The sequence below is a fragment of the Papio anubis genome, chromosome 10 (genome assembly GCF_008728515.1).
Source record: "Papio anubis isolate 15944 chromosome 10, Panubis1.0, whole genome shotgun sequence".
Classification (NCBI taxonomy): Eukaryota; Metazoa; Chordata; class Mammalia; order Primates; family Cercopithecidae; genus Papio; species Papio anubis.
In genome coordinates, this window is record NC_044985.1 from 20,734,135 (window position 1) to 20,741,878 (window position 7,744).

General features: G+C 44.3%; 1 long non-coding RNA gene across 2 annotated transcripts; it reads right to left on the reverse strand.

The window, feature by feature from the left end:
- Positions 1 to 234: 234 nt before the first annotated feature.
- Positions 235 to 5,194, reverse strand: LOC108581742. Of its 2 annotated transcripts, XR_001894452.3 has the most exons (3): positions 5,040 to 5,150; positions 4,588 to 4,646; positions 235 to 717 (listed from the first exon to the last, which is right to left on the reverse strand). It is a non-coding gene; the product is annotated as an uncharacterized LOC108581742 (long non-coding RNA). The 2 variants fall into 2 exon arrangements; XR_001894451.2 differs by lacking the exon at positions 4,588 to 4,646 and having other exon boundaries at positions 5,040 to 5,194.
- Positions 5,195 to 7,744: the final 2,550 nt, after the last annotated feature.

Genomic DNA, 7,744 nt, shown 5'->3' on the forward strand with positions numbered 1-7,744 from the left:
GTGTGTGTGTGTGTGCGCGCATGTGTGTTACATCACAAGGCAAATTGCTGGCACCTAGAATCGTTGAGAAACCCATCCTCCCATTACAGTCTCAGAATGAAGCCCTTGGGACTTAAGGATTCAAGATGGTTGGGTAAAGTGAACTCAACTCATGTTAAGGAGGAGAACAAGAGGAGGATTCTGAGACCCAAAGACAAGACCAGGACGTGAGAGAAAACAATGGGAACCTTAAAGTAAAGGGGGAGAGAATTTAGATTTATTAAAGACATACTCTGGACCAGGCATTTAAAATTTGTTACTTTTTTAAAGCCCTGTAGACTAGATATGTTTTGTCCCATTTAACAGACTAAGATATTGAGGCCCAGAGTGGTCACTTGTCCGATATCAGCCAGAGGGAGGTAGGAGATCTGGGGAAGGCTGATCCCAAAGCTGGTGTTTTTCTCTAAATGCCAAATACTCTTTCAAGATAGTGATTACTCAACCTATTTCTGGGTTCACCACTCCTTTTGTGAAAAAAGAATGCAAGATGAAGTACGCTGTGTCTTTGCTGAAGGCAGATCAGGTCACCATGTCCCTGGAGGAAACGGATGCATCCTTGCCAGCATCAGTTCCCATGGTGCACTTGAGAATGTGGTGCTCTAGTCGGGATCTTCAGCGTCATTAACCTGGTTTATGTACATTGTATCAGCCAGGGAACCACCGGAGGTAGACGACACACTGAAAGGGATAATAATGGAGGAGAGGTTTAATGAAAAGACAATCTACAGAGGTGTGGGGAGGGTTTGGGAACCAAAAAGGAAGGAGAAACCTGCAAGAGAAGCTATTATCACCCCAGATCTGAAGGGGCAAGTAGAAGGAGTGCTTTCTCAAAACTCAGGGAGAAGTGTAGCCCTGGGAGAGGGGCCACTCTCTAGGAGTGGAGCTGTGGCTGTGGGCACAGTGGAGCTGTAGCTGGGGAGCTGTGGGCACAGGGAGAGGCAGGCAGCCACTGCCAACACAGCCAGGGGAGCAGAGGAGTCAGTACCCCACCTCTTCCTTTCACCCTCTGATCTCGTGCCTCAGCAAGTGGGGAACAACCAGCACACACCCCAAACCTGTGGAACAGTGCCTGTACTTGGTAAGGACTAAGTGGTGTCCATTGTTCCCATCAATGGTAACTAACTGCCTGGTGCCTATCCAAGGCCATTTCTCCAGAAAATGAACAGAGAGCCCTCTCCTCTCTGCTGAAAACCGGAAGCAAATTGGTCTGGAGAAATGGAATTTGCTGCTTAAGCCTAGTGTGGGTCCTCACCCACCTAATTGAATATGACATTATTCAAGTTATAAGGGAAACTCTTGTTTGATTTACTCCTTTTGTTTGTTTGTTTGTTTTGTTTTTGAGACAGAGTCTCGCTCTGTCACTTGGGCTGGAATGCAATGGTACGATCTCGGCTCACTGCAACCTCTGCCTCCTGGGTTCAAACAATTCTCCCTGCCTCAGCATCCGGAGTAGCTGGGATTACAGGTGCCCACCACCATGCCCAGCTAATTTTTGTATTTTTTAGTAGAGATGGGGTTTCACCATGTTGGCCAGGCTGGTCTTGAACTCCTGACCTCAGGTTATCCACCCACCTTGGCCTCCCAAAGAGCTGGGATTACAGGCATGCTCGGCCTGATTGACTCTTGAATTAAATGACTCTGAATTAGACTATGTTTCTCCTAAGAAATGTGGAGACTGACCGTGGATCAGGAGATTTACGAGCTATTTGATCAAGAGATCAAGAGAGGATTTGTGCCGTTTGCTGTGTGTGCCTTGTGACCAAGGGATGCAGCTAATTCAAATGGGAAGCACAGCGGGATGGGAAATGAGCCACCATGCTAGTCACTGGGCACCCCCAGCGCCTTCCAGCTCCTGATCTATCCTTTCTCTTCCCCACCCTGCTCTGCGGCCAGTGGGGCCTGACACCTAAGCACTGCATCACTCAGCCATCCTTGCCAGCTGGCTTCCAGTTGGGTTTAACAAATGGGGAACCCAGCAGGAGATCTGAGGGTGGGAGGGAAGATACATTGGCATATTTCTCTGCCCTGGGTCTCTGATATTAGCTGCGCCCCTCCGTTACCTCAATTCCCACTGGCAGCCATCCTTCAGGACTCCAGCTTCAACTGGGCTCCAGTAACACTATTTCCTTCCGGTGTCCCTTCAGCCTTGGTCTGGCTGTTGCTTCTCATTGGTGGTTGGTCCCTGGGTGCCTCACCTTTCTTGTTCTGTTCCCTCAACCTGGCCCACAACTCTATGAGGGGTCCATTCATTAAAGGCTCTTCATTTGAACCATCTGTGATGCTTTGTGAGCTGCACCTTTCTGACCCTGACCTACTTGTAGCCTCTTCTAATCAACCATAGCAGATGCTCAACTGAGAATCTTGAATGAAATGGCTCTGTGGCATTTGGATATCCCAGAGGACATGACTGATGTTCTTATATAAACATGATGTTATTGTGTGTGTTGGGGGGTGGGGTGGGCAAATGTATGAATAAACTGGCTCTAAAACTTATTTTAAAGATAAAGTATTCAATGATAGATTCCAATGCCAAGAGGAATTAGAAATGACCAATACTGTCATGCATGACCTTGTTATTCAAGAGTCATCAGAAAGGTAGTGTATCTTTGTCACATTTTATCTTAAAATGGTCAGAATAGTGAGAATTGACCTTCACACAGCTTGGGTTTGCAGAATAGTTCTAGACACTTGTTTATGTTTCTAGAGTTTTATTAAATACAGTCTATTCTGAACTGAGGGATTCATCCTATTTTATACTCGCATGGTATCAAATCAGGGAAAGGAGATCTCAGGGTCTTGGTTTCTTAGCCCCTTTATGCTTGTCTCTCTAGACACTTCCTTGACTATTGTCCTTAGAAAAGGGAGCCAAAGGGAAAGTTGACTTTGAAACTGTGGACCCATTGAGGTTAGAGTGGTTTCCTGTCCCCATTAAGAAGACCATATCTGTCACACGCATTGATAGATGCCTCTGCTTCTCAGAGTTTTGCCTGGTAAAAGGACATAGAGATATATGGGATTCCCACATCCTCTGGGGTCCCCCAAGGAAATAAGTTATTTCCAGAAAGCTCCAATATCTTTAATATGGGAGGCATATTTTAGCACACATGCCTTGAAGTCAGTCGGTCAATTTAGCGTTGTTTAACTTCCCTGAGAAGCAGTGCTATGGGAAGGACTTAAATGTTTCCAAAACATGTTTTGAAAAGAAGCCACCAGAAGGAGAAACAGTTTGTCAAAAATAAATCATTTACCCACTGCAGTGCTTTGGTTGTTGTTAGATCTTAAGAAATGAAAACCCCAAACTCTCAGACCAAAGTGTGGCCCATATTTGCTGGTCTGTTGACCTGAGAGGGTTTGTTTGGCAGAACCTATGAAGAGTTACTTAGGGCACTCGGGTTCCACAGTGGAGAGTGATGGCGCGCCGGGGAATGACAGTGGCAGGCTGGGCTTCTGGGACCTTGGCACTTGTTATTCTCCCTTCCTTTCTGCTCAGCTGCCCCAACCTCAATCTTGATCTCTCCAGCTGCCAGCTGCAAACAACTGCCTTTGTTATTTAGGAAATAACTTGGACCATTTCCCGTTGACTCCAGTGTGTTTTGCTCTTGTCTACCTCTGCGATTTCAGGGTTCTGGCTCTATCCAAGCTGCTGTTATCCCTGGTCTTGGTCACTTCTCTTTGGCAACTCCTTGGTCTGTGCTTTTGGAAGTCAACCTTCTGTTCTGACTTTAATCTGTGCTTGACCCCGAGGCGCAAAATCCTTGCTCCAGCCCTGGGTCTCTGGAACCTCACTATCTGGGCTCATTCCCACCCCCATGCATCCTTTTGCCTCCACTGAGTGTATGTGTGTGGGCTGGGGAGGGATTAGACTCTTTTTTTGGCTCAAAACTATAACTGCTTCCCCATGATAAGGGAAATGCAAATTGAAACAATGAAATGCCATTCACATCTACCGGATTAGTAAAAATTAATTAAGTGTGATGACAAAAGGGATGGTGAGATGTGGCCGTAAGGGAACTCCCTGGTGGGAGTGTAAATTGGTACAGTCACTTTGGAGAACAATTTGGCAATATCTATTGAAGTCAAAGATGCATTTCTGCTATGAAATAGCAATTCTGCTCCTGAATAAACAGCCTGGAGAAACCGTCATACAGGTATACAGATTTGTGTTTGTATGTATACATATAGATACACATATATACACACATGTATATGTGTGCACACAACATATGTACACACATGAAAGAGTGCTGACTACATAGCCCACAAGCTGTGGTTTATGGAATGTGGTAATGGAATTGAATACTACACTATGTAGCAGTTAATAGAAATGTACTAGATCCAATTTCTATCAACATGTATAAACTTTAAAACAATGCTGAATGAAAAAGTTGGTTGTAAAAGGACAGATACGTGCTACACATAAGTATATACATAGATAGATGCAATTCATCTTAAAATGTAAACAATATAATTGTATTAATACATTTATATTTATTAAAAAATAAAAACACACATGGGAATGATACAAGCCAACTTCAGGTTAATAGTTACCTTTGGAGAAGGAGGGAAAGGATGAAGAAAGAGAGCTTCAGTTGAATCTGTACACTTTTCTTTGAAGGCAGGGGTGGAGAGAAAGAGAGAGACAGAGAGAGATCAATCTAAGACCAATAGGGCAAAACATGTTTCAATTTTGGTGATGGGCTTGACAGATCTAGTATATTATTTTCTCTACATGTCAGTATGATTGAAATGTTTCATATTTACAAGTTTGAAACAGTAAGAAAATGATTTCTTACTCCTGTTGTTGTCTTGGTGAATTGACGCTAACTTGAAGATTCATAGACGTGTACTTTCTGGTAGGGACAGCGTCTTTGAGAACAACTGGTCAAACTTCATCTAGTTTCAGAATCTCTTCTATGGCCCTGTGCAAACACCTGCCCTGATGTGGATCTCTAACCACTGAGACTGTCCCCAAATGGTACTCTTGGGAAGTTATTGCTTACTTTGAGCTGAAATCAGCCTCTTGCTGGCTTCAGACCACTGGTCCCAGTTCTGTTCTGCCATCCTTCAGATTCCCACCATCTTGGAGCTGCTGGGAGCCAGGGGCCCTGGGGTCATCCTTGCAAGGGAACTAGGGAAGAAAGAGGAAGTTGAGGGGCTGGAGCCAACCCTAAGGCGTTCCTCTTTGGGAAGGCTGGCTGGTGATGGGACTTGCCAGGACCAGCATGCTGAGAGGAGGAAGCCAGCTCTCAGGTCAAAATTCCGTTGATGTGGGACAAACTGTAACCCTGCGCTGTTGCTTTCCCAGGCCTCACTTCCCCAAACAGGGGCACGTGAACAGCTGCAGTGGCCTGGTGGCAGCATGCTGGGATCCTTCAGGCCAGGCCAGCAAAAGGGCGAAATCTGGGCCCGTGGGGACCTTCATGGGGACTCTCCAGGCTGCCTTCCTCTTCCAGGTCTTCTGTGAAATTAGCTGGAAAAGGAGATCACATGCCTGATTCCCCTTTGTCTCGGCAAGCGTGGAAAACAAAGTCCAGCCCTAATCAAAAGCTTCCTCTGATTCTCCTGTGTCTTGTTAAAATGCAGTCAAACTCGAGGCCTTGCTACCAGGTAGAAAAAAAAAATTATAGGAAAAAATAAGAATCCATTACTCCACATTGTAAATAAAACAATGACTCCTTTAATTTCCAGAACCATCATCTCTGTACTTTTGGTGAGCTGGGTTTTTTTTTTTTTTTTTTCCCAAGCTGCTCTTCTTTTAGGAGAAAATGGGAAAAGATTTGACATCCCCTCCACCTCCCTCTCCCCACCCCAAAATCATCTACCAGGTAAGGTCTGGAGTTAGTTCAATTTTAGTCTAATCTTTCTGTCTCTCTTTTTTTTTCTTTCAGACAGGGTCTCGCTCTGTCACACAGGCTGGAGCATAGTAGCATGACCATAGCTCTATGTAACCTTGAACTCCTGGACTCAAGTAGTCCTCCCACCTCAGCCTGCTGAGTAGCTGGGGCCACAGACATGCACCACCATGCTCAGCTAATTTTAAATTTTTTTTGTAGAGACAGGGTGTCATCACATTGCTCAGGCTGGTCTCAAATTCCTGACCTCGAGAGATCCTCCTGCCTTGGCTTCCCGAAAGTGCTGAGATTACAGACATGAGCTGCTGTGCCTGGCCTCTTTTATCTTAAAAATTTTGGAATGAGAAGCTTCGAGATCTCAGTATGAACTTCATGAGGTAGGGAGATGGAGTGACATTGCGGTGACTGTAAGCTTGACTGCTTGATGGTCCTTGTCTTGCCTGTTCTCTGGTTATGGGTTCAGTTTTGTAGATCAGTGATTCTCAAACTTTGCTGCATACAAGGTCCCCTGGGAGCTTTATACAATGGGGGAAAAGTCCCAAGTGCACCTTAAACCAATTGAGCCAGAATCTTCAGGAGTGTAACTTTGGCACCTGCACTTTTTAAAACTCCCCAGGTGATTCTAAACAAGCCAAGTTTGAGAACCAGTGCTATGCTTTGAAACATCAGGGAGGTGTTCTTAGGGCCTTGTGAAAAAGCAAACACCAAAGGTTTCATTATGTTAATATAACTTAAGAACTTAAAAAACTCAAGGGCTTGCTATTGGCCAAACACTGTGCCAAATGTTTTCTGTGGATTGTCTAATTAAAACAACATGCTGAGGTAAGTTATTTATTTCATAGAAGAGGACACCGACCTTCAAACAAGGAACTTGCTCAAGGTGATGCAGCAGAAATGTGATTTGATGGGGCCCTCACTTCGGAGGCTGCATTTAACATTGATGATATTTACTAGGGTGGAAAATTACTTCTTCTTTTCGACACACACACACACACACACACACGTATACATACACACACACGTATACGCACACACACAACTTAGGAATGTTTGTAATAATGTATTTCTAAAAAAGATCTTGCCCACCCATTTTTTTTTCAGTAGATTACCAGAAATGTGAATTATCAGGGCACTACAATTCTTGAGTTTCCTAATTATTAGCTTTTCACTGAGTATCATATTGAAGCAAGTACAGCATCAACATCTCCTGTTTGGATACAAAGGGCCAGTGATGAGAGCACTCACTAATTTTAAGAGACCTGGAAAGTTGATGAAATTTCTCATTTTTAAGGACAGTGTAATGATGTCATGGAAAGGATGGATGAGATCAGTTTTTCTTAGTTCTTCCACTTATGAGCTGGATAACTTTGAGCAAGTCACTTCCCCTTTCTGGGCTTCAGTTTCCTCATCTGAAAAATAAGGAAACCAAACCAAGGGTTTGTTAAAAGGCCTTTCACTCTAGATATGATCCAAAGGATAAATATTATCATGGCAGCCCTAGTATATCTGACTCCGAAGTCTCAGCAGCCTGACCCGTTTTCATTGGCCCATTTATTCCTGCCCGAGTAGCATATTTGTAGGACTGACTTCCTCAAGCCTGTGGTTAGCGATGTAACAGGGAGCCAATCTCCATTACATGATGGGCAAATCACTCAAGTAGCAACAGATGGTCCAGGAATGATGGGAAAAGGCAGACATTACTTTACTTTGTAATGAAAACTTTGTAGATGGATTTTTAATTTCATATGGATGAAAGTGGAAATTCACAAAATACATCCAAGGAAATTCAACCTTGTGGCAGGTTTTTGGATCCAGACTGGCCATGTGGGGCCTGTCATTGCCGCAGCGTGGAG